This window comes from Sinohyriopsis cumingii, chromosome 6, assembly GCF_028554795.1.
Source record: "Sinohyriopsis cumingii isolate HCF-2022 chromosome 6, ASM2855479v2, whole genome shotgun sequence".
NCBI lineage: Eukaryota > Metazoa > Mollusca > Bivalvia > Unionida > Unionidae > Sinohyriopsis > Sinohyriopsis cumingii.
The window spans coordinates 44986050-45013930 of record NC_142966.1 but is presented as its reverse complement, the minus strand read 5'-3'; the positions used below and the strand labels follow the sequence as shown (position 1 = coordinate 45013930).

At 36.9% G+C, this 27881-nt stretch overlaps 1 protein-coding gene and 1 long non-coding RNA gene across 3 annotated transcripts in view; one reads left to right on the top strand and one right to left on the bottom strand.

Annotated features, from left to right (window-relative positions):
* Positions 1-606: 606 nt before the first annotated feature.
* On the bottom strand, positions 607-23339 carry LOC149796832 (uncharacterized). Of its 2 annotated transcripts, none has more exons than XR_016421739.1 (3): positions 23239-23339; positions 3977-4133; positions 607-1301 (listed from the first exon to the last, which is right to left on the bottom strand). It is a non-coding gene; the product is annotated as an uncharacterized LOC149796832 (long non-coding RNA). The 2 variants fall into 2 exon arrangements; XR_016421738.1 differs by lacking the exon at positions 23239-23339 and adding an exon at positions 9114-9194 and having other exon boundaries at positions 608-1301.
* The window catches only part of LOC149796831 (uncharacterized), a 102612-nt gene continuing 84125 nt past the window's right edge, over positions 9395-27881 (top strand). The window contains exon 1 of the mRNA XM_089961476.1: positions 9395-9474. The gene's annotated coding sequence lies outside the window, so the exon portion shown is untranslated. The remainder of the gene's footprint in view (positions 9475-27881) is intronic.

The following is a 27881-nucleotide window of genomic DNA, read 5'->3' as shown; positions in this document are numbered from 1 at the left end:
TCTTGCACTTTAGCAAACGTGTGTTGGTGATTATGAGGTCATGTCCGGCGCATTTCCTTCGCAGGAAGAGTCTATATAGAGTATTTCCGATCCAATTATCGCCTCATTCAACCAGACCCCTGCACACCCCAGTGACATTTCGCTTGATCGAGTACAGTCTCAAGAGTGTGATTATCCGACAAAATAAAGGAGGCACGGCGATATAGCAGATATTTCTTTCACTTTAAGAGGAATTTATTCCGTAATGGAGGTTAACTTCATATTTACTACTAAATGGGTATATGAGTAAATAAAGAGATGCATGTTTTTACAATGGTAGACGTCAGCTTTGTACTATGTTTTAATAGTAAAACTAAATTTTTCACTCTTTTGGTGAACAAGAAGGTATCGAGAAGTTACAAAGAAATGATACAGTCGAAATTTGGTCTGTTTGCACATGTACACAAAAGCAAAAATTTAAAATAGAACATGTTGGTTTTCAAATATTCGATGCCTAATTCTTCTTGTCCAGTTTTCTTTAGCTTTGCTTCTGGGGGTTGAATTAGTGGGGAAATTTCGAATGATTCGAAAATGAATTCCTGTGGGAGCTATCTTAGCACCATCAGTAATCGAGTACAAATTTAATATAAGATGTTTCATAAATGTGGTCTGATCGCAGATCACCCGTATCAGATGGCATGCAAGTAAAGCTTGATAAATCAGTAGTCAGTAGAAATAAACGAAAGGTAAAACATCTGTATAAGATGGAAAACAACTAACTAGTTTATATACAATAACAGTCCTTTTTATTCAAAATGAGTTCACCACAGATTTCTCGACATTAACATGCTTGGCTAATAGAAGGCAGTGCTTCCGCGGGGAATTGGCCCATTTGATTACCCGTTTGATATGAAAGAAAGATTGCTGCCGATGGCAAATCAACAAATCTGTGTCTTATCGATCAGTTATGAACATCTACATAAAGTAGTTACAGCCAAGTTATGACGTTTATGATTTGTGCGTGGATATTCATCTAACTGATTATTCATAGCGCGAATGTGTAAATCGAATATTGAAGTCAAGCACTGACCACCGTAGTTATACCCATACAAGCCACAGCAACGAACGTCTCACGAAAGTGCCAGAAAAGTTTGAAAACCATAACACAGAAAAAGCGTAATATATATTATGTCGTCTGTATAAAGACCTAACTAAATAGACTGGTCCCCTCGCTCTGTATGAAGTCCCAGCTGAAAAGACTAGTACCCTCGCGATCTTCAGCTGGCACTAAAACTATGGACGACTTGATGGGGTGGATCAGTCTGAAAATAGATAATATCAGTCACAACGTTTTATCAGGAATGTCAACTAAATCAAACATATTCCATATAAAATCTCAAAAATATACGTGATAGGAAAACGGAAAATGGATCCATGTATGACTGTGACATTATATTAGGTGAAAAAGTAATAATTTATGTTGCTGATTTCTACTCCAAACCTTCCTATATTTTGATGTATTATTTAAGCAATTCTTCAATCATGAATGAGTGCTAGGGTTTAATAGATGTAATGTAAGTTGTCATTTACATTATTGCCAGTATGCTTTTACTTACGTTAAAAAACAACAATTACAATGCTGCATACCTGTTCAGAGACATAAATATAGGTGTGACAAAGGCTATTAATTAAGAAAGCAGGTACGGTTTGCTTGTTATGTCTATTTAAATCCATATTTAGCTCAGTCATATTTGTAAACGACTAAAAAAATATAGGAACAGGCAAAATCTTATGGAATGCTTATTCTTGTCGTGGAGTTCTACCATGTTAGTGATGATGTATTATCTGTAGAGAGCTCAAAGGTTGTAGGGCAAATGGAAAGGACCATACATGTCAAATCCTTCCGTATTGCTATAAATGGGAAGTGAGAAATAGTTTCCTCTGGTATAATCATGCACTTGTCAAGACGGGCTTCATTGTATTACGTGAAGTTACAGCGATATATCACCTCAACCGTCCTCATCTTAAAACGTCCTCAACCGTACATATGTCACGCAGATATTCAAATTACATTTAAGCCGATGTATACTTCTGTTTTATTTACTGACGCTAAGTAACTTGTCTTGAGGCCCCACATCACAAACTCGAATCTTTATCATTTTTGCAGATACTACATTTATTTTATTTTGAATCTTTACCAATTCTAGAAAAAAAATGCTCCAAAAAGCAGTACTTTCAGAGAAATAAGACTATATACGTGATCGATCGCCTATGAGACTGCGAATTTTAATCTTTCGGGGTGGGGGCACTAAGATTCCAGCAAGGATATTTGTATTTCTCATATCTCAAGATGATTTTTCAACAAGTGTCATGAACAGAATCAGTTCGCTTTGTCTACAAATCAAAGCATTTATGGAAGCTGATTGAAGGCCTGAATTTTTCTTCTCAAATATTCGCCAACCCCACCCGCCTCCGTTGAAAACTTTAACGGATGTTCACTAAAGCCCTTCACGTACTAGTATCACGTGAGAAGTTGTTGTTGTTGTTGTTCGGTTTAACGGCATTTTTTAGGCTATGCATGGCGGCCAGTATTAATGGTTGAGGAAGAACCCGAGAAAACCCCCAGGAAGAACCACCGACCCACGAGAAGCTACTGGCAAGCTTTCTCACATACCCACATTAGCCGAATCCTAGACTCGAACCCACGCAGACTGACGTGAGAAGGCAGTGATCCGTAACGGAGAGTGTTTTAGACCACTCGGGGTCCCTCACTTAAGAAGTATAACCGGATCTAACTCGACGGCTTTACAGGAAAAACCGTCTGCACTCAATTGACATCCTAACTTAGAATAAGAAATTGCATATCTAACAAGGACAGATTACTCTAAATCTCATCAGGATGTCGTGTTCTGTATTTGTAACTGAAAAAAACTCGTGCAAAGTCGCGGTAAATTCATTTTCGTAAAATCCCACTTTCTTATGGTGGTTAACAGTGTCGACAGCTTAGAGGCTTATTCCACAGGCACTTGATTCCGGGGTAAACTAATGTGTACACTCACCAATTAACACAAGGTAACTAACTGACCCCTCGATGACTCCGATCGAATTTTCCGATACTATCTGCACATTTAGTCACTCATAACGTACACCACTGTCAAGAAGACACTCCACACCTTTCATTCATTACCATTTAAGTAACCTTGCTGATTCTGAAGGGCCAATTTTGCGAAACGTTTATCCGTTGCTTCGTGTCTTCCACACACAGGCGACCATTCCAAAGATCAACTTACGGTCTACTTCGGAGTGAATGCGACTATTGGGCAGGATGGATATAAACAACGAATACATATAAATAAGACCGATCAGAATTAAAATTAAAATTAAGTTCACTTTCTTTCAGGATCATTTAGTTAATATTATTTCGTAGAATTGTTTCAACTAATCCGTTCATTTAATATATTTTACGTGTATCATAGCGGTCACGACACTTTAACATTTGCATAAAAGGAGAGACATCCCAAATTTGATATCTCGAAAGAGGGAAATTCAACACATTTTTTTTTAATTCGGAAATCGCTAAAACCCAAGCGTTTAGCACGACATAAAGCTTAAGAAAATCTGGTTAATACAGGGAAATGGCAGAAATTACAATCACAACGTAGTATGTGCTGGCTAGTAGACTAAAGTTAAAAAATCACCCCCCCCCCATTCCTTGTCAATCACAGGTACTCGATTTTGTGTTGCCAATGTAGCAATTTGTAACTTTTTTTATAAAAATGGGTGGGGTTAAAGTACTGGAAGTTATTGGAACCCCATTTCGAGTTGCCGAATAGATTTACATATATTTCTTGCTCTGATTTATGGACGAAAACGTCTCAATGAACTGTATTATTCTGAGAGAAAAAAAATGTTGATGGAACACCACCACCCCCACCACCCCCACCCCCGCCCAACAATATTAAATTTCCCTCCACTTGTCTCGATCATGTGCCAATGCCTGTGTCTCCGCAAAACTTTTCCTGGTCTATTCTGTGATGTTGTCAGTCCACTTTTTTCTGTCTACCTCTCCTTCTCCCACCCTGGACGCTGCCCTGCAGGACTGTTGTGGATAGACTGTTGGCTCTAGTGACATGGCCATACCATTTCAGCTTTCTCTGAAAATACAAAAATGAAAATATTCGGATATTTTGGTCGCTTTCATATTATTTACTAGCAACCATAATGGTAACAACGAAAAGAAATACACATTTTCATCATTACTCCCTTTTGTCGATTATAAGCGACATTTCTACAAGTTTTAGGCAATAACTGAGGAATAACGATGTTTATTTTCCTAATTGAAAAGAGAAACTGCCGAGGAAACCTCTGTGTGCACGCTGTACAGCTCTAATAAGATAGCGTATATGACCATAGCTAATTCGATAATGTAAATGACCATAGCTAATTCGATAAGGTTAATGACCACAGCTCGCAAGTGTGGAAACGTGTCAATTTCCTTAAGATCAAATGATTTGTCATTGCCCGGTTAGAAACTCGTTGAATGGAACCGTTTCAAGACTGATTCATTCAGTAATTTAATCAATTCATCGGATGAGGTACACAATTTTTGAGAAAATAAATCTGCATGGTTCTTAACATCCCTACTTGAGATTCGTTTGTATCGTGTTGGTGTTAAGCGTGTCATTGCGACATTTTTTAGGGTGCTGGAGAAGACGAAACTACTGCTAACGATGTATGGGTGTAATGAAAAGAATATAACATGTCAGTTTTACACTGAAAAACAATGAATAAGTGTCGGGGGTGGGAGTGAATGACACTGTTAATTATGACATTTGTCACCAAATATATTATTTTACCATTTCATTTCTTGGTCTGAATACCAAGGTAAAACAACAGAATAAGTCTGCATAATCGAATGAGCCATGGCCACGTCATTATTTATGGCCCCAAGAGTAATGCTCAACCAACAAGACAAAATGAGCCCTTTCGACTCGAACGTACACTTTAAACAAAAAAAAAAAATGTTTCTTTCATTTCAAAGAACTGTGCAATACTTGCTTGTTGTTCAAATGGCCATAAGGTCACTTTGATAGAAACCCACACTGCTTAACTTTGCGTTCTATTTTTTTTAAAGTGTTTTCTTCTTATGACCAGTTAGTGGTCACGGTATAGTATTTTTTATTAGCTTCTCTTTATTGTCATTAGGAAAAGAAGTGATGTCCCACGATTCGTTCATTTTATTACCAGCCTGGAACGAGATACAGTGAACAATTTTAAGCACAGTGTCTGCTGTACTAAAAAGCATGACCTGGTATGCAAATAAGCAGCTGAGTATACGTAGATCAAGAAGGAAATAAATAAATATGTAATTGTAAGGCCGCTGCACCAGCTCTTGCCCAGTAAAAATCACCAGAATATACCATTAGTTCCTCATTTCTTCAAAATTGTCCTGGTGGCTCCATCTCCCATGCACCATACAAGTTTAAACGGGCACACACACACACACACACACACACACGTGCGCTTCCTTTCCCCCAGATCGGCCCTTCACGCCTCGCAATTTGCGTACATTTATTACGACTATGTGGTCTTAAACTAAGAAACAGACAAGAGCAAAATCCGACAAGTTTTGAAATATTCAACAAGTAATTTATTTTCCCGAGAATACAAAGTGAAACTTTTTTTAAAAATTACAATATTGTGATTTAGATTCCAAATAGTCATTAAAGTTATATCGCAAGTCAAAATGTATTACGCTCCGATTGAATTCCAGTTGTATTCAAAATAAATTCCAATAATTTATATGTTGATGTGCCTGATGTCTCCAATTTGATAACGTACCAATAGCCTGGAAAGTGATGGTGTGTTAACAGATTTTTTATGTATTACAATAACATAATCCAAAATGTCCTTGTCTAATGTTTACTATAATTCCAAAATAATGTTTTAGTCCAGATAATTCCTATCTTAGACATGATACTCTTTTCAGATTTAGTCGGAAGTCAATATCTACTCCAAGAAGTCACACAGTCATATATAATCTATGTTGGGGTTTTGACAGAGACAAGGAAATCCCAGTCAAGGGGTTATATTATTTGTCACCCCACGAGGCTTGCCCGAGTGGGGAGACATATAATGTAACCCCGCGACTTGGAATTCCTTGTCTCGGTCCAAACCCCAACGTAGATTATTTTTCTCACCCAATAGTTTCCTTTAAAGTATAAAGAATTCATCAGTAGTGTTCACGTCCAATGTTTACATGTGGCGCATGAATATAAATGTTAATGAGGGCTGTGGTGTGACCGTTGCGTCCGAAGTACACAGTTGATACGCGTGAGCAAAGAAAAATAAGAACATAAAACGTGGCATAGTAATGAGGTATTACCACATTTAATATATGGATGTTATATGAAATTGACAATAAATAATTAATATTTATTACAAAAAAAACTGTTTTATTTTCATTAGTTCCAATTTTGAAAAGTTATATTGTAAATAATAAAACGATATTGGCCGCTCAGCTCTACTGTAGTTATACTTAGTACAAGCTGTAACAAAGAGTAACATCTTGCTTTATCATTCATGGGTAATTAGAAATCTGTGTCATTATCGTATATAACTATTCTTTTCTTTGTAGGAGGTGAAACTGTTTGTGACATACTTGTGTTATCCTTAACATTGATTGTAAAATTACCCCCGTGCATAATAGACCCTCCAAAAACGGACTCAGCGGATAACCATGTCCTAAACTTTAAGTTCACATATTCTTTGAACGTTTATTTTTCTTTCCTGGAAATATGGCAAGTGCTACAGTGAAATTTGCTTATGGATTAATGTGATGACGGAAAAATTATTCCTTCTGGCTGGTAAGTGCATTTTTTGTCAATAAATATTGTAGGTATATTTTTGATTCAGCCGGGGCACAATGGAGATGCTTAACAAAATTAGAATAAAGCATGTTTTATATAAACATTTCTGGCTGTTACTAAGTTTTACGTAGTTGTTAAGAGAGTTGGGAGATTATGAAGTGTGCAAGTCTATAGGCTATGTGCATGGATCAGTGTTTTCTGTCATAGTTAATTTCACACAGCATTGAGAATTTTATCCTATCTGTAGCTTTCATTTTTCAGGTCAGCGTCATTAAATGTAGCTAACAGTATATAATTTGTTTCACACGAAGTATTTAAAACTAGTTTGGTAGCTTTAGTTACATTAATGACGCTGACCTGAAAATGTACTGAGCTAGTCCTGTATATAGGATAAAATTGACCATGTTGTGTGGAACCAACTAGCATAATACCAAAAAGCTCGACATCGTATGCGTTTGTGTCTTTGTCTCTCCTGAAATGTTTTTGTATGGTGTGTTCTCAAAGATGGATTTACCTTAAATTACCATGTTTTTGTTATATATTTGTGGCTGTTGTTGTTGTTGTTTGATTTTAGTACAACTACGTCAGGCACAGAACAGCTAGATTTCTCTGTCACATGGGTGAGAAACATTTCCTTCTTCAACACAGATATTAAAAACTATGCAAAATCTGAAGCAAAAAAAAAAAAAATGATGAATATACTTGGAGAACAATAGGGGGTCTTAATAAACGAATAGTTTTGCTTTTTCGGCGCCTGACTGTCAGTGATATCAAATAGGAGCTTTCCATCTGCCCAATATCTGTCATCGGTATCACCAAATGTATAAATGACGTGAAATAGTATTTTACAAACATCGTGCAATAAGTGTTATCATTAAACTGTACGAAACTCCCGAAACTAATATTCCTATGTCTATTTGGGAAATTGTTATTTTAGTGTTATGGCTGTCGCATGATACCGGTCATTTACGCCAAAGTCGAAATGCATCAAATGGTAAAAGAAATGTGGATTGTTAGTAGCAATGAAATCTATCAGGGAAGCTGTGGGGGGGGGGGGTTACCTATTTCAATATAGCAAATGATTTTGTCTTCCCTCCGTCCTTTAAAAGTCATAGTTGAGATCACCAATTAAACAGACATTTTCGTACTTAGCAGTAACAGTATATCTAAATATATACCGAACTGAACGGAAAGTATACCCCTGGATTCTATAGGAGAATGCTTGATAATACAAACAGAATTGTTTTTTTTTTAAATACGAATAAATAACATTATTAAGCAGAGAGTTTTAATTTGTACTCAACGGAGATTCGAACCCGGTTACGCGGGTAAACTGTACATCTCTCTCTCTCTCTCTCTCTCTCTCTCTCTCTCTCAACAGAGTGGAACGTTCTATCCCTTGGTTGCGGAACCACACACCAACCCCAATACCATTTTCACCACGCATACGTAACAAAGTCTACAAAGTCGTTGATACAGGCATTCGTACGTGGTAGATACACCCTCATATCGACCCAGTAACTAATTTATGGATTCCTACGACAGACATCAAGGTATACAGACGTAATTCTAGACAAACACAAACAAAACAGTGCAAATGTAACATATCCCTTGGTATTCCTGGAAAATGCTTGACAAAAATGGCAATGTTCTCTAGTGGTGCCCCTTCTTTGTTTCCGAGAACAGATATTGACAGTTGCCACCCCACCCCCTTAATGTAACTTCTGTGTAGAATTGCCCCCGTTACCCTACGATGACGGTGAAATAATATGTCAATTTCAGATGCAAAGATAAGCTTCCGAAGGCGTCCCCTTCGACTGGCGCCTAAAGGCAACTACCCCATCCCAACCTCTTTGGGTCTCTACTGACTTCATTCTGGACTTTAAAGCGCGTCGAATGGGTAGACAGTACATATGGTACACAAATAGACATCCAACATTACAATTAATGTATTTCCTTTCAAGATTGTACCTTAACCTTCAATAAATTGGCGCTAAAAGAATTTCCAAATTTTAATCTCAAATAACACAAATAGATCTGCTAACTGCCCTATAAGGTAGTCCTATTTGTAAGACCTGACGCTGATATTTATGTTTTGGGCGTCAGGTCTTACAGCCTAACTAATGGCGCTGTGTAGTGTGTTTTGATGTCGACTAACATCGTTATGAAAGTAAAATTTTAGGAATATTTCACACAACTGACAACTAAAATATCGACGCTTTTCTACAAAGTAAAGTTATAATGTTTTAGTCAGACTTTACTTACTATGATGCCTTTTCTCGAATAAATTCAAATTCTCACAAAAGAAACGGACCCGTTTTCAAGTTTCTTTGGCCTACATTTCAGTTGGCTGGAAAGCGATGAAAGCCGAGAATGCCGAAATCGAATAAAGTTGAAATATTATTTTTAACGAAACAAATAAAAAATATATTATGCCTAATGGAACAGTAAGCAACGGTTCGTTTCGTTCAAGAAACATATCCCCAACATGAACCTACTGGAACTTACTTCGGCATACCTCGACTACCGTCGCATTGCAACAAATTAAAATGTATGTCAACGGAACGTGAAAATGCATCCATTTGCTAGTGTCATATTTTCATTCCACCAGGATAAAGACAGTACAGTAAGTATATTAATTACACATAAATTAGTGGGAAAATGTCGATATAGGCTGCCAAGTGTGTGAGATGTTCCTGAAACTGTGATTACTCATTCCGATGTCAATGACATCGAAACACACTATACAAGGCCGTTATTTGGATAGTAAGGCATAGCACCTAAACAAAATCAAAATGTGCTATGTCTTACATGTAGGACTACCCTATAAGGCTGTTACAATGTCAATAAAATAATATTTTAATCCAGATAAAGATATGTTGGATTAGACTAACGTAAATTTCTGATCCACAATGGTTCTGGATCTTCACTCACAACGTCAGCATTACCCTCTTCCGTGCCATCAAAATTCTTTCCGCGTGAATAACTGTCAGTATCATCGCTGAGACTGACGGCATAAAGTGGGATTTTTGCAAGTGATGAGCTGACGTACCGCCATAATCAGTCGAAAGTACACCTATGTCCCCAGAAATGTATATAGGAATATGCGGATGGTGTAGATAGAAAACAAGATTCCCTGAGATTTGGCAACAAACAATTTGTGCATATCCAGGACTCTACATTATCGGCATGGTTTATAAATGGTGCTAAACATAGATACCAACTTGGATGATACCACAGATCACACCGTACATGTTGCATGCAATGCGCTTTGGATTTCTTGTTACGGATTTACTGCAGATATCACAAATATATTCGTTTGGAGCTAGATTAAACGAAACATCTTAAAAAATTAAAATGTGAGAGGGTAAATAGAGAATGGAATTGTCTTTATCTCTTAAAACATTTGAAAAGAATTAAAAAAACAAAGTTTGTGCTCGCACAAAATCTCCTCTTTAAATTTAATATTTATAAGTTTTGTATTATTCTCGCGTTGCAAATCACAAGAGGCAAAACAAAAGATTAGCTGCTTGATAAATGCCTCAAATACAACGCGAAGCAAATTAACCAGATAAATACCTCCCCTACAACGCGAAGTAAACTAACCAGATAAATGCCTCCCCTACAGCGCGAAGTAAACTAACCAGATAAATGGCATGTAGGTTTCATGTTTCAGCTGATGATTGCTGATATTGGTAAATTTGATGACTAGTGACAGAAGAGGGTTATTTGAACGTGTGTTTAGCTCAAGTTGACATTTTGATTAATACTGTCATGACTAACGTATGTCATCTCCACTTAACAATAATTGTCACCTGTGTCTTCGAGAAATCGTTGTTAAGATGCTACTATGAAAACACGAGGTTAATTTTCCTACCATAGATATTGGACATGCATGACGTAGTGTTGACTTACGGAAACCAGGCGTGGATTGTGTCGGCTGAATTCGAATGCAAACGCTATTCTCGCTTACAGCAAACTGGCTTTGCTATGAGGCACCGTAGAGGACAAAAGCTGGTCCAATCAGAAACGTTGCCGCTGAGAATTTAATGTCATATGTCCAGAATTCCAATTTCACGTGCTGTATCAAAAATGCTTGTCCTTAAAATTCCATTTTCTAGTTCGAGATTTTAGATTGTATCTGTTGAATTAAACAGTAGTGGTCGAAAGTTATGTTTTCTATGTCGGTGTTTTAGATTGTGTCGTTGGAGTTTCACGGCGGTGGTTGAAATTTCAACGTCATACGTTGAGAATTCCTAATTTATGTATTGGTTCAAAGAGTTCATGTTAAAAGCTCCATTTCATATGTTGAATATTTAGATTTCATCTGTTGAATTACACAGGGCTGGTTGAAAATTCGATGTCCAATGTCGAGTTTTTAGATTGTATATTCTGAATTACACGGCGGTTGTTGAAATGTTAATGTCATATGTCTCGAGTTTCAATTTAACATGTTCAATCACATTGATTGTGCTGAACGTTCCATTTCGTATGTTGATTTTTTTTAATTGTATCTCTTGAAATACACAGCGGTGATTGGACATTTAATTGTGCTTGTCAAACTTGTTGTTTTTATATGGTGAAATGATGTGTTGGTGCTAAAAGTAATATTACACAACGTCCATTGTAACAATTCAAAATAATGAGTATTAAGATACATCATTTGTGTATTCAATTATTAGTTGCCATTACATTTCATGTATTTACAGTTTGAAAGTTACCATTCACAGATCGAGAATTACAATGAATTTCTTCGCTAGAGGTCGCTCTCGTGAACGGACCGCTTTATTTTGAAACAAGGGGGCTGCTTCTCGTTGCTGTGAAATGCAACAAATGAGATCTGAATATTCGCCATATGAAATGGAACTTTCATCACAAATAGTTACATACAACGTTTGAATTAGGGATTCTCGACATCTGATATTGAAATTTCAACCACCGCTGTGTAATTCAGAATATACACCGTAAAACGTCGACATATGAAATAGAACTTTAAACCGCCACTGTATAATTCAAGATATAAAATCTAAAATCTCGATCTAGAAAATGGAACTTTAAGGACATGCAATTTGATCCAACACGTGGTATTGGAGTTCTCGACATAACGACATCCACATTTCAACTGCAACTTTCTCATTGGGCCAGCTTTTGTCCGCTACGGGGCCTCATACTTTCCTAACTTTGCGGCTCATGTCAGTCATGTGATTAATACCTTGCTGATTTTATTCACTGCTAAAACAAGCACCTTTGCGAAAATCAAGCATTTGGATAGTCGAAGTCACATTAAAGTTTTCTGAAGCTTTTCTGTCGTATTTGGTGTTGTGACAGTACCCGTAACATGCGGTTCACTCATCTGGACTTAACGTCCAATGCATGTTTTTCTCTTATGTTCTGCATCTCACCCAAAATTTTGAAATCACGTTTGAATGTCGCTTTGATTCCTCAGATAATTATCGACTTGGAAATGTGTTTGAACCATTCATTTTTCTTATATTTAATGTTCATTATTTTCAGGTTGACATTAAACGTTTGTAACTTTGCCATTGTTGGAGGTGATAATTCAGTTCTGAGTGCATTCGGTTAAAATGTACAACTATTATTTTAAGCGACTTTCATATTACCTTTCATATTTCTGATTACCTTTGGAATTAGTTAAATAATCTTAGGTTGTATTTAGCTGGTGATTTTTATGAGATTGCAAAGATAATATGAGATGGTGAAATTCTGGCATGAAGTAAAAAGGTAAAATATTAGCATTTTTCAACCATTAAAAATTCCGCATTACCGTAGAAATGTTGTTAATACTGAAAAATGCGATATCAGTCATCCTAGACATCCGAGTCTTCTTACGCTTCAGGTTTCAATAATGTCCTTCCCCTCCATAAAATAATATTTGCTGTATTATATCTTATCAACATAATACAGAATATTGACGATTCAATAGCTTTCCACGCAGGTCTTTAACAGTTTAGGTTCGATATGTTCATTTCACACTTTAAGTCGTTTTAGTCCATGGATTACCCAGTTACACTGTCGAAATTAGGATATTAAAGCATAAGTTTCATAACACCTGATGCTTCATTTCACTACTCAAAAAGGAAAGTAACCTTATGTTTATAAATTGTATGACTAATCGTCCGTCAGAAACATTGAATATGTAACCAACAGACATGTATCAATTGATGGTACTAGGTGACATGGGGGATGATATTTTTCTACCTTGAATGGTTTGTTTTATGGTCCGATTTCATTGTCTTCAAATACCTCTTACTTTGAAAAGATATATATTCTGTTTAGTACGTACACACAAATGCATATATATATGTATGTATGTATGTATGTATGTATATATATATATATATATATATATATATATATATATATATATATATATATATATATATATATATATATATATATATATATATATATATATATATATGTGTGTGTGTGTGTGTGTGTGTGTGCTCTATCTGGCGAAGGGCGTAGAACAATAACAAGCGTTTTCTTTCACGAAAATTTACTTCAAGTTCATTGCAAATATATCAACAAGGAGGCAACGTTGTTTCGATTTATTACCCATTTAATAAGAAATAAATGTCCTTTCCAGTGACAAGTACATTTTGAATTTATTTGACAGGAAAATAAAAACTTTCGGATATAATTAACTTTTTTCGCTGATCCATTTGATACGAAAATGAAATAATTGCCAGTCATAAACAGCAAACCCTTAGATATGGATCTAACATGAACATCTAATTATAGCGAACAGGCATGACTGCCGTTCTCTCTTGGATATCCCACTGTATCTGCTCGGTTATTCGGGAGGCAATTAATGTGGTGAAAATTGAATTTGGGAGTCAAAATTACAAATACCACTGTATTTATTACCCTACTAGACAAACAGTGCCCTGTATGTTGTGTGTTCATTCCTTTGGCAGACCTGGATATAAGCCAATCATTTTACTGTAGAATCTTCAGGGCAAACTTTCTTAAAAATTAATTTTCTCAGGACAATTTACAAACAGCCGATTTTAGTCTAAGGTTTTCAAAACAAGCACATCCTGTAACTACTCTGTTGACTTCTATGGCTTGAGGCCATTTAGTCATAATCCCACATATCGCATTATATTATTGTTTGTGGCGACACGGCGAAAATGCAAACTGAGAAAACTTTGTTCCCCTCGGATTTTTCAAAAAGATATTTTCATCAAACGATGTCTCAAGCACGAGAAGTCCCATGTTCCGCTGTAAACAGCTCAGGGAAAGATATCGCGTGGTAGCTATGAGAGGAACTCAAGACTTCAGGAAGTAGCGTTTTGGGGTGTCATTCATTACAAACAGTTTATAAAAAATCACGTCATCCCATTTTCATTGGCTGTGTAGAGAGAGATTTTAGCGAACTTGAGGATTTAGTGAAAAGAAAACATGTGTATATACAGCAAGATCACCGGACAATCCATCAGAATATTGCTAATGAAAAGTTCCATCATAGGCTTGTTTAGATGAGTGCAAAAGGCAGGAACAACGCCCTTAATTAAATCACGTGTGTTTGGTTTCTGAAAAGTTTAACCGTAAGTAATTTCACATCGCATCAGGGGCATTCCACTTCTGTTGCACAGGAAAGCTTAAAGTTGTCTCTCCAAAGCTTACACTAGAATATATACAACACAGTGTTTTTGTTTATTACACCTCTGTTTTCTTAACCGTAAATAACCGTAGCAAGCCGTAGTAAAGCCTTTCTCGTGTATCTACATAACTTAATTTTGACGACAATGCCTACAAGTTAGGGAAGTGTGTGTCTGTTTGTCTGTGTTTTCAAACGTTTGTTGTTTGTTTTGTTTTTTCATTTATTTTTTTGTATTCTTCACACACAATATTAGTCACTCTGTGATGGATGGCTCACTGTGACGTTTATATATTCGGAGTGTCTAAAGACGTCTTAGAGCTGAATATGGACGTTGAGTCTCTAGTTTTGGATATAAGTATTCGTGACGTTGCAAAAATTGTGTATGATTCCAGATGTCTTACACCAATCAGTTTCCTATATGACCGAATCGTTAAAGAAAGAAGCCCTGTCAATCAACTCCACTGTAATGTTCACCAACCACTGGAGCAGCGATGGCTCAGTGGTTAGCGTGCCGGATTCACAAACAAATGGATGCGGGTTCGAATCATCGGACCAGCCTGTGTCAGCTACCGTGTTCTTGGCACTTTACTCCAATTTCTTCGGCACTGAATAATTTATTTGTGTTACTGTACCGTAAAGCACCAAACTAAATCCACAACCATTTCTTTGCACATTCATGGCTTGAAGAGGAGGCTGTGTGAAGTGACTTCCCTTGAGAAATTTCAAAATTGCGATGAATTGGTGCATACAAAATTTCGGTTAGCTCGATAAACAAAATATAAGTGACTGTTTATTCGTGTGCTAAACAGTGACGTCACTGGAGGGGCGGGGGGGGATTTCTCCCCCTAGAATTTGCATGTGCTGTAAAATTGATGTAGCATATATACGAAAATTAACAAGCCCGTCAAGTTTTGCCCTCCCCCCCCCCCGCCGAAAAAATTGGAATGACGTCCCTGCTCTAATCTGTTATTCAGCCTGAGCCAGCGCGTTGATATTTGTATGAATCAAGTTTTGCCCCCACCCCCACCCCCTTAAATAAGTTCTAATGACGTCCCTGGTGCTAAATAACTAAGAAATACAAAATCATGACGTTTTCCTTCTGCTAAAAATGGTTGGAGGACATAGTTATGGAGTTTCTAAGTCAGTGGCATGGCAAGATTTTCATAACCTCGTCCACTATCCATTTAATTACTTAATTATGGGTCCCCTTCCCAATAACAAAATTTTTGATGGGAATTTTGGGACACCACTGGGCCTGCATTCCCCCACCCCCACCCACCCCCCAGCTCAAATAGTTTCTGAGGTTGCTATGCATCTGCTCTCGAATTTTCGAACCTTACGAATGCATCGTATCTGAATCTCAGAATTGAGCGATTTGGAATCCTCCACAATTTTGATGAACCTAGTGGCCTACTGGTTAGAGCGTCTGCCTCATATGCGGGAGGTCGTGGATTCGATCCCCGGCCAAGTCATACCAAAGACTTATAAAAATGGTACTAACAGCTGCCTCGTTTGGCGCTCAGCATTAAGAGGTTAGTGTTAGGACTGGTCGGCCTGGTGTCAGGATAATGTGTCTGGGTGGGACATCATGCTTCATATCTGCGGCATGATGATCCAGTGCTAGACATCACTATAAACTGTCACACTGAAGACATCGTAGCGATATGACTGATTTTTTTTTTAAAGCTACGTTAAAAATCCAAATCAAACACACACACAATTTTGAACGTCCGACGCAAAAATTCGGAGGTCAGTTATTTAACTCTGTGATGCTCCTTTCAGAGATGTGTATTTAATAATAATTGTTCATGACATCTGAGTGCCTTCCACATTTTTCACTGGTAGCCATGACGGGAATAGGAAGAGATTCTCAATATGCTCCATTTAATGGAATGCGAATGTAAAGCAACATTCTGCACAGACGATGTCACCAGTACCTGATTTGGATTTGTACCCCCCCCGTTGGGGGGGGGGGAGGGAGAATGGGAGGTGAGACTGCTGAGAAAACCATTTCGAGCACTGTTTACATTTGCAAAATAGTTTCTCAAACATAAAAAACAATTACGGGAACGTGTCTAAGATCGAAAAACATTGTGTGCTTGGTTTAGAAACACCTGTGTGAGAGCTAAGAACAGTTATGATTAGCCGGATAACTGAATCAACTCGTCACTGGGATAATACAATTTTTAGGATAAAATATTCATTCGTTTATTTAATATGGAATTAATATTTTTTGATCCGTAGACAGATATACAAAATAAAAATACGCAACATGTGATAAGGACATGGGAATCAGTTTGTTCAGTGTCACCATGTCTAGTTTAATGTTTACATTTTTATTTGTAGGCGGCATCAGTTCGTATGGACAAGTCACCAGATAGGAAAAGTGTCCGAATAATTGTATAGTGCCCTTGATAAGTGTCTGAATGATTGTACAGAGCCTTTGCTGGATTTTTTTTTTTTTTACTTCAATATGATAAATATGGAGAAAGTGAAAGCGGGATTGAAGCTAATATATTGCACCAAATTTGGACTCGAACTATATTTCTCGAAGTTATCGACATGTTGAATCGGGCAATGCGTTGTATTTCTTCCTTTGTGGGTGTGGTGACTGGAAAGAAAGAAAAACAAAATTGTACTAGTCGTATTCCTGCTTTCTGTGTTTGCCGACCAACATGTAAGTCCTGCAGATACAACCTGGAAAATGACCTTTGGCATTTTCGATATTTTCGGATACCATGCAGTACTTTCTTAAATAAATAATGTACATCGCGTATGGCGATTTTGTGATTTCCCTGTATTCTTTTACTTTTATGTTGATGGGAATTGTGTTAATAATATAATCCCGAAACTGCATCGTAATAAGGACTGGCAATAATAAAACTCCTGGGCTAAGTTTGAGTTGATCATGAAATTTTATTTCAACCAATTATTAATGACGTTACTTTTGAAATGTCGTTTATGATTGGATGATTGGCTGATAGTATAAACTCAAACTCAAGAGTTTTAGGATCTCCAATCAAGGGCCCTTACGATATAGTCGTGTATCGAAGGGGAAAAAATACCTCTGAAATAGTTTTCAATGGCACCAAAGAAATGATAAAGGGCGCAAATAGGCATCTCTCAGAGAGAAGAATCAGACGTAAAATATTGATATGGAAATCTAGTATACAATCTTAAATCTGCCGCCAGTGCTCATTAACGTCTGTGCTGAGGGGCCGGTGAACACAGGGTCAGTGTAATTACCCATCTCTCTGGAGTTCGGCATGTAGATAAAACGTCATAAACACCGGTCCACCTGGATCTAGTCATCGTTTCTGATCAACAGCTAAATGTAATAACCAGGTGTTTATGCTTTATTAAGTTACTATTAATGTATCGCGCACATCTACCTACTAACACATTAGACAAGGCAACTTCATCCAGGGCTAGGGCCGGATAAGTAATATTTAAAACCACACACTATAATGTCAATAAGCGGATAAAACCAGTGTTCATGGACCGTAGTTTGCCCACCGCTGCCATAGACCCTAATCTGTCATCACATAATGTGGTAACAGATGATATTCAGTGTTATTCGTTGACACAGTTTAGCAGATTTTATAAAATCCCGATTTTCCGCCGCATTATGTAATCCGAGTCTACGAGTATTATGACGATTATGCAATATAGCGCATCCAGTCTGAGCAGGCCGTGTGTTCTAAGTAAGCGAACGCGGTAAATATAGACAGAGATCGGGTGCCGAATGCAGTAAGACAAACAGAAGGCAAACGACTCTCAATAAGTCGGATTCAACTGCAAACGTCACTGACCCTGATCTGACGTCGCATACTGCGTCTGCAGATCACGGTTTACATTGTTTGTTCTATTAATTTGTTATAACAAACAGCATAGACCCAGATAGACCTGTTCATAATGCGCCTGTAGTTCTGGGTGTGCTGTTCGCAAGTTGGACGAGACTTGCTCGCGATATGTACGGTATTTGTTGAAACAGCAACTCCATTTTGATTTGAATTTTCGTACCTAAACCATCCTTAATTAGTCACCTTTAAATAAGCAGTCGTTGCATACAGTTTTGAAATTGAGTGGGAGTTATTGATTCATGCGCTTGCGTCCCATTTCGTCGACGCTCTTCCATCAACTGTGTTCGTATTATTCAAATAAATAACTTTTGAAAGATTGTAAGGTCTTCCATCTCAAACTGACAAAAACTGTGCTTATAAGTTTAAAAAGGGGAAGCAGCACGCGAACTTCTAAAACTGCAGGAATTTTTTAGTCGTAGAGGCCAATAAGTTGTGTTTTTATTGTGTTTTTTTTTCTCCTTCCATTATTATCTTTATAGTTCAATAGAACATTACAACAAAGTAAAATGGTAAGAAAAGAGGAGACAGAAAATAGGTCTAAATGGAGAACTGATTCGGTTTCAGGAGATAGTTTTCAATGCTTTACCAAATAAACGAGAAACGCTAAACATGGTTTCTAACTTAGGTCAATGAATGTTAGAAAGGAATACTTTTACTGTACTTTGCAAAGCATTCACATAGAATCATAGTAAACATGAGAAAGAAAGGATAAGAGACAGACACATACACAGACATAAACAGGACAGAAACAAATTTACAGCAGAACAGAACTAAACAGAATAGAACTGAACAGAATGGAACAGGAAATAAAATATCGTTACTATTGAGCTAGTAATTCAGCATATACATAACACGTGATATTGGTTGCAGCAGTATGCAAATTATTTTTGTTCTAGTAGCTGGAGATATCTCTGTATCGGACACCTTTTATCACCATTCCTTTGTTTACCCATTGCAGGGAGCGTACGACGTTTCGTTTACTTGATCATTGAGATGGGTAAACACATAAGGCAAACAACGTGTAGAAGACTGTCGCATTTAGCGGTTTGTTTATCGTGCACATTTTTAGTGCAGCGTGAAAATGTTTGCTTTATACACAGGACTGGCTGGTGAATAAACAGGCTCGGCTCTAACGTTAAACAAAATGCAAGATTTAAAATTATCATGTTAATTATTTTTTTGATATATTTTACGTCGCAAAGGTAAATTTATCAAAAGTTTCCATTCAAAAAGTGCCCTTTAAAAAAAAAGAATTGTAAGGACATAATTTTAAAGAACCGTAGTCAGACCCGGAAGTAAACGAAACAATATCTAATAATGTCTCAGTTTTCAAATTAAGTTGCTACGGTGTTGTATTTGTCCTCTTTCATATCAAGCATCCTTTATTTAAACGAGTTCTGTTCCAAATAATCGATCTAGTGGAGCATTCTACTTTCAGTGACATGATGAATTAATCGATTAAAATTGATGTGATCGGTTTTGGTCCAAATAAGTTATGTAGCATCCCCGTTGCTTCATCCTTCAGGTAAAAAACATAATAAAAACCAAGTCTTGGTTCTGACAAGACATCATATGGACAAATTGTTTAATAATTGATCATTGATTGGTTAGCAGAAACTGATAATTGATTGTGACGCTCTAGCTGATTTCCAATACGAACTAAAATAAATAGAATGTATCAGATTTAATTCTTTTTTGAATAATTGACGCGCCATATATTTATAAACGTACATTTTAAATAAGGTAGTGACATTGTCTAATGATGAATCTACTGCTCCGTTTTAATTCTGCCAACAGTTTTCATAACAGCACTTAACGTGAGTATACCCTCCATTCAAGAACCCCTCCCCCATAAATGTATTAAAACCATTCGCTACCTTACTAACGATGCTGCCGCCTAAGTACTACATTTTATAAATGACAACAGTATATATATATATATATATATATATATATATATATATATATATATATATATATATATATGCACACACACAAGAGCCAGGCGATCAGCACTATTAAGTGACAATTTAATTAAAACCCACGCAGTCACTTTCCATTATGTGATACATGATGGTAGAATGTTTTCAAATCACATATTAAATGTTTTAGTGCACGTGCAATTTCATTAGAAAAAAATTGTAACATCTGTGAAGTGAAATACTTAAAAAATAATAAATAAGTGGACACAGATGTTATTATTTTCTTTTAATTACAATCACAAGAAAAGACACCACTAAATAGTATCTATGTCTTATGTAATTACTATGTATCCATGTATTCCGGTATATGAAGGTAAAAAAATAATTTTAAAAAAAACAAACAAAAGTAGTCTTTGAATCTTAAAGCAAAGCCTAGGAGTTCTCTCTCTCTCTCTCTCCCTCCGAAAATAGCTTATGCAAGCATTAGAACTTCGCAAATCGTGTATGGTGTTAATTCCACAAAATCAATCGCCAAATACGTAGATTATTTACAAATTACCCCTAACATAGCACCAGAGGCGTAGCGGGGGGGGGGGGGGGGCAGGGGGGTACATATGTCCCCGGGCGCCAAGGTACAGGGGCGCCAAAATGAGGCTTACAACGTTACATTATAATAAGTAAACAAGGGTAATATTCAAAAATGTGATTAAACGGGCAGGGGGCTGGGGCGCCAATTTTATAGTTCGTCCCCGGGCGCAAAATATCATAGCTACGCCTCTGCATAACACTGTTCAATCATTAACTGTAATTGCAATGTTTTAAAAAAAAAATGTTTTTGATAACAAATCATACCCGGTGAACCAGATAGAACTGGCATAATTCCATTAGAAGACTGATTCTACTAAATGTTTTTGCGTATGGGGGTCCTTGCAGGCGATAAATGCGGCAAATCTGAAAACAGTTTTTTTTAAACGTGAGACACTCCCTTTGTTGTGTAAAATTATAACCACTAAAGACAACTACATATTATTGCAATGGTCTGTTGACTGTCACCTGAAGGACAAAACATGTATGTGACAAATTCTTGGAAATGTATTTTCAGAAAAATCTGTTTGGGACCGCAGATATTGAAAGTGCAACTACAGCTGTTTATCACAATGGAATAAATTAATTTTCAAAGCTCCTATATATTGTATATATTCAACATAAAACAAAACGTTAATGACTAAGAAAAACGAGGCTTACAAAATTCTATTTTTTTTTTTTAAGGATTATCCGTAACTGTGCCATATTCCTATTAAAGGCTACCAAAAATCTCAAATACTTAACATTTCATGTCGACTTATAATTTTGACATCAGCATGGTAGGATGAGTTTTCAGCGGTGCCTGTGTGTGTGTGTGTGCGCGCGCGCGCGCGCACTCGCGCGTGTGTGTGTGTGCGCGCCTGTGTGTGTGATATTTTGATTGTTAACGTAGCTAAAACAACTGGAGTGATATCACTAAGATATCTGCGGTTTGTCAGTTTATAGTTATGTCTAGCACTGGGGCATCATACGGCGGACATGTAACATCATGTCCCACCCAGTCACGTTATTTTGACACTGTATCGCTTGGCGCTCAGCATGAACAGGTAACTGAACCATATTTATAAGTCTTTGATATGACTCGGCCGGGGTTTAGACCAGCGACCTCCGGCATCCGAGGCGGACGCTCTAACCAATTAGGCAACAGGAACGTTATCATAACAGGGAAAATATAAAGCAACACGTCATTACTTACGAGAATGGCAATGAGTTATATGACAAAGCATTATGTTAAAATTAATGATCGCCCATGGGGCAAAGGTGTATGTCAAAGTTACTTGTTGTCCATATGCCAAAGCTATATATAAAATTTAATAGGTGTCTATATTCGTTTTTTTTAATCACTGTCCAGAAGTGAATGAGTAGACCCTTTATGAATCAGATAAAATCACTATCCAGAAGTGAATGAGTAGACCCTTTATGATTCGGATAAAAGAATCACTTCAGCCTCTAATTCTCAATGCATTATACATGCCAGCGGCAGGAAAGAAGAGAGGAGTGTTCTGTTCTACCAAATTATCCATCCGGGAAATGAAGAACGGCATTAAATCCTGGAGGGTTTTAAAAATATGTCAAGATATAAACGGTTTCTTTTACAGCCATACCACAACTTTTGCATGCACCTAATAGTTGCCTATGTGCAGGACTGAATGTATTAAACATGATTTGTTTTTGACAAACCTATTATGTCATTACTCCTGTTTGGAATCCTGCAGAAAACTACAATTTCATTGTTTAGTGTAGGCAGTAAGATAATCAAAACCATATTTTTCATGAACTCATCATCGGAGAATTGTGATATTGCCATATCTACCTCTTCGTTTGGAAACGACTCGTATAAAGAATTTAAACAAAAAAACACCTGTCTCGACATTTACAAAGCAAATGTAGAATTTCATTATCGAAACAACAATATTTTTTCAACACAATTACTTCAACTTGTGTTCCTATACTATAGTCAACTAAGTTCACATAACTAGTAAATTAGAACGTATGCACGATACTAATTGACAAAAAATCAGCACGTTCATCTATATATATATATATATATATATATATATATATATATATATATATATATATATATATATATATATATATATATATATATATATATTAGATAGATAGAAGCATTTTACCATCGCTTTGAAAATGAAATTTATTTATCGATTTATTTATTTATTTATTCATAAATGAGGGGATAACAATTGGTTTTAAAGAGATATGGACCATCTGTTCTGAAAGTACTAGAAGAATGACTAGATATAAACACGGACATTGCAATAGATCTATATTTAACGTTTGAGAAGGAAATCATTATCATGCCGCTGTTTAAAATAATACTGGGCCCAAACAAAGGGTCATAATTGGATTGAAGTAAAGTCACATACCAAACGCACGTTAGTAGGTTGCAGACTGGCCGCTGCATTCCTTCCCAGAAAGACCGGTCTTCTTTTTTCTTCCTCTTCGTGCTTTCTGTCTAGACATGTACATATCCTTATGAAACACCTGATCAGCCGATAGAACGAACTTTATAAATTTCTTATTACTACCTATGTAAAGATAGTCTGATTGTTTTCGAATTTGTTTAACAGAAATAAGCCACTCATTTTGCAATCACGATATCCTCCTTGTCACAGAGGTCCAAGACTCATTCGGAGTGAAGGAGCGAGTATTTGGACAGAAAAGAACAAATTTAATTGTTATCTATTATTGCTATGATTTTGGTTATAAATGGAAAATTCGTAGTCATCCAAGCGAAAACAGATGTCGTATGTTGAAATCGTTTTCATTAAGCCAATCTCTTTAACTTCATCAAAATGAAAATTAGTATAGATTAATCGAATCATGGTATATTGCATCGTTAATACGATAGATTTTTTTTTAGAGGAGATGCCTATTGCTGCGTTCAAGAACATAAGAGCATTAAGAACTGTGTTAATTGAGGCGAAAGAAAAAATTATTTAAAGCCAAAATATAACAACAATTAAGATTAATTCAGGCGCGGCCCTATGGCAAGGCGAACGTGGCAACCGCCTTGAGCCCCGCGCTTTGAGGAAATCAAATCAACTCCACAATGCATTTATTTATTTTTTGCGTTGGGCCCCGCTCATCGCTGGCTGCGTTGGGTCTCGCATGCTGTCTTGGGCCCTGCACATCCTAGGGCCGGGACTGGGTTAATCACTCATCTTTCCTCAAACTCTTCTAATTTTGATGTTAGGATTCGATCTGCACAAAAGTTCGTTACATTTGTAATTCCTTTTACTTAATCGCTATGATACGAAACTCTACGTAGAACAGTAGAATATCCTTAATCGACTCACCTTCAATGTAGACATACACTGCAGAACATCAAACACACACACACACACACACGCACGCGCGCGTATATATCCTCCCACACACACCCCCACTGGAAGAGCATCGAACTCGTAATCCACTCGATACCAGCCCAGACCAGCATCACCTCTGATGCTGCAGTACGTTCTTGGGAATAATATTGTGTGTGTGTGTGTGTGTGTGTGTGAGAGAGAGAGAGAGAGAGAGAGAGAGAGAGGGAGAGAGAGAGTTATGTTTCTATATGGTGCGCAATATCTTCAGTCCAAAATTTGGATTGTGACCTGTTGATTTCTGAATGAGTTTTTCCACAGTTAAACCTATTCCAAATTAAGTGTTCCTGTTTCGAGTGTAAATTCATTGTCGGAATGACCTTAAACGGGACGTAACGTGCTAAAACTAGAAAGAAAAAAAATATAGTAGTTAAAATTGCTTTATGTTGAACAAGCCGTAAGTAAATAATTAAAAATCATGTTTCATTGTTATGATATTTTATCATGGAACAATGACAGGCACATAAATTTGCGTAAACAAGCACGAGTTTGAACCATATTGAATGGCAACTATCATGCTCAAGGTCAGTACTAGGACTTTTCGGTTATTAACGTATTATTCCTCCTAATTTTGTCAAGGTACTAAAATAGAGATTACGCGGTGTGCGAAATTTGATATCCTTCATGTCTGTAATAACTGTGAATGGACATTGTTTTACCGTACAATGCAACACAAGACGCTTAATTGGAGATGTCTATGTCGTCTGTTACCTATTGATGATTATCTGCCATGCAGTTAAAATATACATTCTTTGTGCCAAGAATTCCGGACATTCCAGTGGTATTTTTAACGCTAGCTCTGGCAGGTAATTTTAACAATTATAGCTAAGTCTTAAAAAAAGCATTAATGTGTTTGTATGTTTTCCCAAATGAATTCAAGTTCAGGTCGTATGCACTGTATTTATGCTTTTCCTTACAAAAGGTTGGTTGTGCAATGCATTTTCTTCATTTTTGTCTCAATTGTCACCTAGATATATACATTTCCGTGTATTACTTCCTCATTTTTATGTGATGCAATACTGTTTCTCCGAAATTTTGCAGTGCGAAAGAAAGAATGATCTTTAACATAATGCGGTGTGCTTTAAATACGACCTTCTTAAAATGTCAAGTAAAACGTACAATTCAAAGTTGAGATATCTGCAGTGTGGCAGTTTATAGTGATGTTAATACTGGGGCATCATGCCGCAGACATATAACATGATGTTCCACCCAGTCATATTATCCTGACACCAGGTCGACCAGACCTAACACTAACCTCTTAATGCTGAGCGCCAAGCGAAGCAGCTGTTAGTACCATTTTTATAAGTCTTTGGTATGACTCGGCCGGGGATCGAACCCAGGACCTCCCGCATCCGAGGCGGACGGTCTAACCACTAGGCCACCAGAGCGGGAAGTTGAAATAGGTGCATTTAAGATTTAACAATTATGCATAAATATTGTGATCCTTTTATTTAGTGGATTTAATTACAAGGCACATCTGACCAATACCGCCGGCACTAGGTTCGTCCCTGCTGATTTTGTTGCTACTTCCTTGAGGGGAGGGGTACCAGACAGATGCCCCACCCTAATCCCCCCCCCAAAAAAAAAACAAAACATAAAGGTGTTTTTATTTGTTCATATATCCCCCTAAGTTGTGTGTGTTTGGATTTTTTTCTTCTAAAAAGAATTTTGATCAAACGTTTAGTTATAACTAAAATTTTTGATGGGGTATTTATTGTCCCTAATGTATTCTAAAGGGTTGTTCCTCCGATTTTGGCTTCAATCTGCATGATCGGAATCCCTTCCCTTATACATTCGAGTGATCTTTGCTAAAGATCTCCTATGTCCTGTGTATGTTGTGTGTGTGTTGGCTATATTGTTTGTGTGCTATAGATTTGTATGTAAGGACAGCAATAATATCAAGGTTACTCCCCAGTTATCTTATCATTGAAAAAATTATTTATTTTTTTCGTTATTTGGACATTGTCAGTTTCATTTATTTTGTCCAAAATTTAATTTTCTATCATTTGGTTAACAAATATTGAAATTGAATGGGAAACGGATGCATTCTACAAAAGAAAAACATTCCTAGTGTTTTATATGTGTGTTCATTGTGAGACGTTGCTATTTCCGTCTCTGTTGATGATGTTGCTTCTTCTTCCACCAATATGGCTATTCTAATTAGCGCAGCAGTCACTGTTGCTTCGAAATAGTATTACCGTATGTACTCGCTTATAAGCCAGATCCAACTTCAATCTGCAGGGACCCAGATAATGTGACGGCAGACCTGGATCGGTGCTGTTTGGTAGGACTAATATGTAGAACAAACAACACAGACCCAGATATGCAGGCCGCATTATGTGCCGTCAGATCAGAGTCAATGTTTACAGTGAGACCTGACTTATACCCTAATATATACGGTAATTTTTACCACATGTTAAAAATCTTAAATAATAATAATAATAATAATAATAATGATAAGTATTCCCGTAATTTTTTCCAGCGTTTATTAAGACACACTGATACTACTGGGCATATTTACTTTCCTTTTAACGTTTTGTGTCTTAGACAATGTATTAGTGATTGCCAATGCTACTTACAGTCGGACTATGCCTTTACAAACAGCAAGAAAACATAAGACCAGCGACAGTTCAATAGAACTTTGCATTCAAAACAAGTAATCATCTTAGTACACTTAAGCGAAAAATTATAATAATAACCATCATCTCCCTTAAACAATCACCTGTCGTATCCAGCCAATTCATATTCTCCCTTTTGAAACATGTATTTTGTTCATACAACTGTTTTGTTTGGTTTGTGAGTTTTTTTTCTAGTTGTTTTTTTTTTTTTTGTCTTCTTCTCAGTAACGACCTCCCTTGACAAAGCCAAACGTCTTTCCCAATGCTTAATAAATGTTTCGCTTTACTGACGTTCCCAACTTCACACACTGTACGAGGGAAGTTATCCATAAAAAAAAAAAGTATTGAAAAAGACTGAATCAATCTATCCGAATAAAAACACTACACACAAGAGAGTATGCCGTGTTGTTCTAATGGCGTGGGAATGTCTCGCAAAGAATGCACGAATAAAGCTACATTGATCAATGGACTATAATGCTTTTGATTGGCCAAGAAGTGGACGCTTCTCTATTGCACACAACAATAAACATTTACAGACGGCTGCATCACAGTTTGATCAGCAGACCATTTATGTCTTTTGACTATTCAAATACAGTAAAAGTGACAGCTTGCATTATTTGTGGGATTTTACTTGACTGGCAGTGGTCAAACATTCGTTGAGGACGCTAAGCGCCGAGGTAGGTTCTGCAGCCGAATGTGCATATTGGTGACGGTTCGGCAAACGTTAGCATAGTTTCCTCTTGGACTCTACACCCCGACATTAAGATGGGGTGGGAAGGGTCATAGAAAACTCGGAGTAGGGCAAACAGTACTTTGTTTTTCGTCCGTGATACAAAATTCGATTGCAGGTCATTTGTGTCTTTCACGTTTTCCTGCCCGTTAAAATTAACAGCTTTCAGTTATGTGTAGCTTTTGCTTGACATGATGTGGTCTAACATTTGTTCTGTAAGGTCATTACGAGCCGCTTTGGGTTTTGTAGTCAATCAATGTTTTCTGATTGTAAAAATCTATTGTTAGACCATATTT